We start from the raw sequence: 7,000 nt of genomic DNA on the forward strand, positions 1-7,000 counted from the left end.
CACCTTGATAAGCTTACTATCAACCACTATCAACTTTGTCTCTATCAACCTCAGAAAGAACAAACCAAAATCTTTAATGAACTCCCTTGCATATAGGGAAGCTTTGCTTTTTCTCTCTCCCCTACAATTCCAAAATCCGATAGATGACATTTAATGGTCTAAGGGGAAAAGGCTCCCCGCCCTTTCCTTCACATCTCCTTCCAATTTTCTACTTCTTAGAACTAGTTTGATGGGACCAAGTCCCCTAAGTTGCTTAGCACCTTTTATTTTTGATTTTCTAGAACCATCCTCCTGCAAAATGGATTTATCCTCCAAGGAATCAAATGCTGTTGATTCATCTTTGTTTATTCCAGTTGGAACCAAAACAAAATTCCTTTCCATAATAGCAACTTCTTCAACTTCACCAATTATTTCTCCTTCCTCCCCAAAATTGTTTAAAACTTCATACTGATTGGGATTGTAATGAATTTCATCAAGATCACCTCCCTTTCCAACTTTGTAGCCTTCTCTGTTGATTTCTATGTTCTCAGTTATCACCGGAGTTTTCACTTTCTCAATTATCTTCTCAATAATTTGATGCTCTACATTCAACTGAATAGAACTATTAATGGCTCCACCTTGGTCCTCATTTCTTTCAACTACTGCTTTGAAAGATTTCTTATCGGATGTTAGTAACCTCTTCCATTTGTTTTGAAAATTGCTAATCTTGCTTTTCTTCTTCCCATAATTAACATGAATCCATGGCCCATAGCCATCTTCTATGGTCTTAGAGTGGTTTACCTCCATCAGTTTTGGATTCTCCTTCGATCTTGTTAACTTTGCATCCTCAGAAACCAACTTAGAATGATCGAAACTAGCAAATGTCTCTGCAATTGTATATGCACAAAATTTCTCCACATGTCCGATTTTCCCGCATTTGAAACAGATGTTTTGGAAAAAATTCCCCAAAGCACCTTCAACCCATACTCCCTGTTGAAGTTTGTCTTCTAACTTGATCCAGACATAAACCTGGAAAATTCACGCTTCCCCCACTAGGACATATTTTTGTCTATAAAGAATGGGTTTTCAACCATAGATGCAATTCTACACATTAATTCTATCCCAACTTTTCAAGGGGAGATTGGGTAGCCTAATCCAAACCGGGGTTGTCAATCCTTTCATGGAGGAGGGATCAAAACTTGGGGACCATTTATCTAAACCAACAATGCTTCCGTTTACATACCAAGGTCCACTGTTTAAAACTGCTTCCATAGCTTCAGATTCCTCAAAAGCACATAACACCCAACCACCTCCAAGTAGAGTCATATGAAATCTGCCATACTTATTCCACTGCCTCCTTAACTCCTGCCTGATAATATGGTAGGGTGCATTGCCCAACACCTTAACAACCAAGGACTTTTGTAATTTGGAAGTGTTATCTGCCACAATTTGCTGATGTAGTTTTACCACACCATTCTCCATAAAAGTTTCCCCATAATCAAAGTCAATGCTTTTGAAATTCAGCTTCAAATTCCCAAAGTTTGAGGTGGGATAACTCCTCCAACATAAATGTAGTTTCCAAAGTTACAGAATCGCATACGCAAACACTTTCCCATCTCTCCTTAGCTGATGGTTCTTCACGAGTAACCACTCCATTCATCTGCACAGCAAAATCTATAACGACACCTTCGACCAGTACATTTTCCTTCGTTACCTCAGCCTTCTTAAATCCTGATGAGGAACCCTTTGCTTAATCGAATCTTCCTTCTATCGACATTTCTTCAATAGAACCAGTACCAGCCTTATTCATATAAAAACTAAAGTTATTATTCTGAACAATATGTTCTTCCAGTATGATCTTCTTCCCTTTTCCAACACATTCAATATTTTTCTTTGGAGAGAGGTAACCTCCCTCATTAATCACAAGAGGTTTAACAGATTTAATCCTCAGTTTAGATTCACGATGAAACACCTTATGGTCATCACGGAAAGATGGGGGAGATGAGCTATGATTCATACGAGGAAGGATTCTTACTGGAGGATTCGAAGAGGTACAACCTTCTCCAGCGCCGGAGGTTGGCGGCCGGTGGCCCTCCACCGTCATCAGAGTAGAGAACAATTTGAGGGATCACTAGAATTCAAAAATATGTTTTTCTTTTCTCTTACTAAAACCTTGAGTTTCTCTCGCTTTCATACATTAAACAATAATTTTAACTATTGAATTTAAAAATATTTGATTCATATTTCATTTCCTTTTGCGATAATTATTATATTTGATACTTCTTCTTTCTATAATGATTATTCAACATGGTTAAGTATACTTATCTTATTTGTTCTTTGATTTAAAATATGAGTTTTTTCTTTAGGAATTTCATGTGGCTCTTGAAAATTTTTAAAATTCTTTTTCTTATTGACTTTTAAATTTGTCCATAACATCTTTCATATTCACGGGATTTTTTGTTTTCTTTCCTCATTTTTTTGATGTCAAAAGGGAAAGGTAGTTTGTGATTGTTTGAAGACTTTTGGTTTTGTGTTTTTGTGTGTTTGTGTTTTTGTGTTTTGTGTTTTTAGAAGTTTTTATTTTATGTTTATGTTGTGTTTTATTTTTTTATTTATTTTAATTAAAACCCACAGAAGGGGCCTACGCATTAATTAAAAAAAAGATTACAAGTCCTTAAGGGGGGAAAGCTATCTCACTACAGCTCCAAAGGGCTTACAAAATAAAAACCTAAGAGCCGGTGATCCCTACTAAGCACAAGTACAAAAAGACTTAGTAATAATATAAAAGAAAGAAGAGGCACTGGAATCAACAATCAGCTCAGCCTCATCAGCAAAAAAGGACCCTGCACAAAATGAGCACTAGTCACCAAAAACATGTAAAAAAGGCCTGAATGGACACTAAATATAGTAATTAACAAAATACAAAGAATAATAGAATAAAACAAAATATTATCAGGGTAGGTCAATCCCACAAAAAGATTAGGATTGTGTAGTTTGAAGTTATAATGCATAAATTTGAAAATAAATAGAGTATCAACCAGATTGAACACACCAGCAACTAAATCAATTAAATGGTTATAACAATAGAAGATACAAAATTAATTCATAATTAACAAATTAAATTTAAAAAATATAATAGAAGGACCCAAAATTACCCAGGAACGAGGAAATTGCATTGGCAGCAGTCAAAAAATACCCAAGGAGTATGATGAAAGGCAACACACAAAAACCAATCTAACAGTTAAAAGCCCTGTAGAGATACATGCTATAAGAGCTCAGGAAGTCACAAGACTAGCAACCATCACTTGGGTAAACCAAATACCGCTCAATCCTACCTTAAAAAAAACTTAGCCACGATAGGTTGAACAACACAGACAGACAATAATAGAGGAACACAAAAATGAGACACAAAGAAGCCCCAGTAATAGAACAAGGCTAGATGGAGCAACAATCTAGCACACAAGATAGGATGAAAAGAACATAAACCTCCAACAACCCTCTCCACAGGACCCAACATCAACAACCAAATGAAGAAGCCTTAGAAAATGCCCTAGTAACTGCACAAGGAAACTAAAAGATGCCCCAACATCATCATCACTGGACCAAACCAAAATAACACCAAAACCAGAGAAAGAGAATATAGCTCTAGCTCTCAACATAGCTTCCACATATACCTGCAGCCAAACAATACGGCTAATACTAGTTCTCAAACTAGCACATGAAGGTAGGAGAGAAACAAATAGGAAAACCATCAACATATAAATTGGTACAATCATACCTCAGGCCTTTAACCACAAGACACTCAACAATGATGAACTTAAGGGAAGAAGGAATCCAAAAACAGTCAATCCGCACCAAAAATACAACCAACCAGAAAGAAAACAACCTCCAAACCAAAATAAACCCTATCAAAAAGACTCAGCCAGCATAACATATTTAGTTCTAAGATAGGTAAGACCTATTTTATCCATATTTAAAAGAACTTTTAAATGACCGTAGAGATTAGAAACAAAGAGCTCAGTATAGCCATCCAAATCACACCCTAAGCTAGCAAACCACTTGGTATAAGCATTCTTCTCCCTATATATAAGAGAGAAGGAGAAATTCAAAAAGACCAACAATTTTTTAATATCTCTCACTAAATAAAAGGTATTAGAATTATACACAATATAGTCAACAATATTTAAACATTTAATATAATAATTGGAAACATCTTCAGTAGCAATGTTAAAAATGCCTAGAGAAATACATAATATAACCCCATGAAGAATAGCCGAGAGAATGGTAAGATTCTCATCAAAGCTCGGAACAGGACCCAAAAAAACATTAATAAGATTACCAAGACTATCCCTAATAACCCCACCACACATGGTGGTAGAACCAATAACAACACCAACAACATTTGACTTAAAAGAATTATTAGGAGGTTTGTGCCAGTAAACAAACCTAGGTTCAGAAGAATGAAGAGCCTCCTCACATCTAATACCAAAATCATAAGCCACAAATGAATAATTCTTAAAACCCTTAACAGAGAGATGATTAATAGAAAAAAGACCATTAAAAAGAAAATTATTTCTATCCAATCATAAATAACTCAAAATAAGGGGAGGAATATATTTTTTGATACACATATTTTCCACATGATAATAATATTAGCACTTGGATGGTAAAGTAAAACCTCTTTTAATCAATTTACCATCAGTAGGAATAAACTTATGCAGAATTGGCCAACTGAAAATAGCCATAGTCGAACGAATACTTTTTTGCCAAAACATAGAAAAAATATTAGTAGCATTAAACCTGGATCTAAAAGCATTCCAAGCATCCTTTAATCTAAAAATCCCATCTTTAGACATGTTTCAAAATAATAAATCATTAGAATCAGTGTTAAGAGGAAGGTTCAAAATTTGTTGAATTATAAAATTAGGAATAACGTTAAAAAGTTTGACATAATCCCAATAGTTATCAGAAATAAAATTGTTCACCTTAACTGCCGCTGTGGAAGAACTGTTCATAATGACATAAATAGATTGACCCCACAACCAGCGGTCTTGCCAAAAGAAAATGCTCCAACTACCAAACCTCCAAGATAGGTGAGGATCAACCACCCATTTAACTTTGCAAAGTCTTTGCCACACTATAGAGTCACCTTTGTTAAAATAATAGATAGCCAGGTGCTTACCCACACAATAATTATCAAACATAATCTTAGCCTAGAGGCTCACTTAGCACAAAAGTTGTACCACAACCTCAAAGAGAAAGCACAAGAAAATACATACAAACTCTTACACCCCAAGGAAACCTCATCCAACTTGCCACAACAACTGTCCCAAGAAGTCTAGATAATTTAAGTATGATTATGAGTAGCTTTCCAAAAACAATTGTTAAAAACTCTATCAATTCTATTGCAAACCACCTGGGTGGGTTGAAGAGTTTGGAAAATATAAAGAAGAAGAGAAAAAAGAACACTTAATAAGAACTAATCTACCCCAAAAATTTAAGAAATTAGCATCCCAAGACAAAAATTTGTTATGCACAAAAGTAATCAGATCATCAAAAAGAAAAGAATTCTTTCTACCTTCAAAGAGAGGAACCCAAAGATATTTAATAGGCAATTGACCATGTGAAAAACCATTCAAGCCTTTAATAACCAAAATATGGTCATTATGCACTTTGTTGGAAGCAATAAAATAATCTTTTTGCTTATTCATAGAAAGCCCACTAACACTTTCAAAATTATAAAAAAACTCCATAAGTATATTAATCCTATTTAAAGAAGCATTCTTGATAATAATAAAATCATCATCCAAACATACGTGAGAAATAGGAAAATAACCCAAGGTTCTAAAAAAGAGGCTAGGGCAAGACCTCTAGATAAATACTCAACATAAATGTTGAAAAGTGAAGGAGGGATAGGATCTCCCTACCTATGACCACGAGAGGATCTAAAAAAAATCATTGCTTTTACCATTCACAATAATAAGAAAATAAGATCCCTCAATGTAGTTTTTGATCAGATTAATAAAAATTTAATTAAAACCAATCAAATGTAAAATATTGTAAACAAAGTTTTGATAAATGTTGTCATAAGCCTCTAACATTTCAAGCTTCAAGATCATGTTTCCACCTCTCTCCCTAACATTCAAGTCATACAAAATTCATGGGCCAATGGAATATTATTTGCAATAGCTCTCCCCTTGACAAATCCCATTTGAAAAGGAGATATAATTTTGGGAAGAATATAAGTTAAATGACTCATAAGAATTTTAGAAAGCAACTTATTAAAAAAGGAGCAAAGAGCTGTTTTTATGGTATAAGAATGATAGAAGTAGAAGTAAAAAATTTTGGAATTGTATGACCAACAAAAAAATCCAAAATAGCTTAATAATGATCATTTTTAATAATATGCCAAGTTTTCTGGAAGAACTTAGTGGTAAAACTATTAGGCCCAGCCACAAAGTTGCCATTCATGCTATGAACCATCTCTTTAGTTTCACCAAAAGTAGGAGGTTTATAGAGGGAAACATTATCATCTTGAGATATGAGGTTAGGGATAAAAGGATTATCATTATGAGCAGGAGTAAATTCCTTATTGAAAATGTTTTGAAAATGTTAAACAGCAAAGTTTGCAATTTCTATATCATCCTCAGTAACAGATCCATCCTCATGATTAATTTATGGATGGAGTTTCTGGCACAATTTCTCTTAACAAAAGCATGAAAATATTTTATGTTATTGTCATCTTCAACTTGTTGCTTTGAAACAACTTTTTGTTACCAAAAAGCTTCCTCAACAACAACAACAACATCAAGCCTTTATCCCACGACGTGGGGTCGACTACATGAATCCTTTTTCTCCATTGTGTCCTATTAGAAGTCAAATTCTTGTTTAAATCTAATAAAGAAAGTTAATTTCTAATAAATTATAACCAAGTCTTTTTAGGTCTACCCTTACCTTTCTTAACACAAGTCAAATTTAATACCTCTACTCTCCTAACCGGGTCATCGGAAGGCCGCCTTTT

The sequence above is a fragment of the Dendrobium catenatum genome, unplaced genomic scaffold (assembly GCF_001605985.2).
Source record: "Dendrobium catenatum unplaced genomic scaffold, ASM160598v2 original_scaffold_164440, whole genome shotgun sequence".
Taxonomy (NCBI): domain Eukaryota; kingdom Viridiplantae; phylum Streptophyta; class Magnoliopsida; order Asparagales; family Orchidaceae; genus Dendrobium; species Dendrobium catenatum.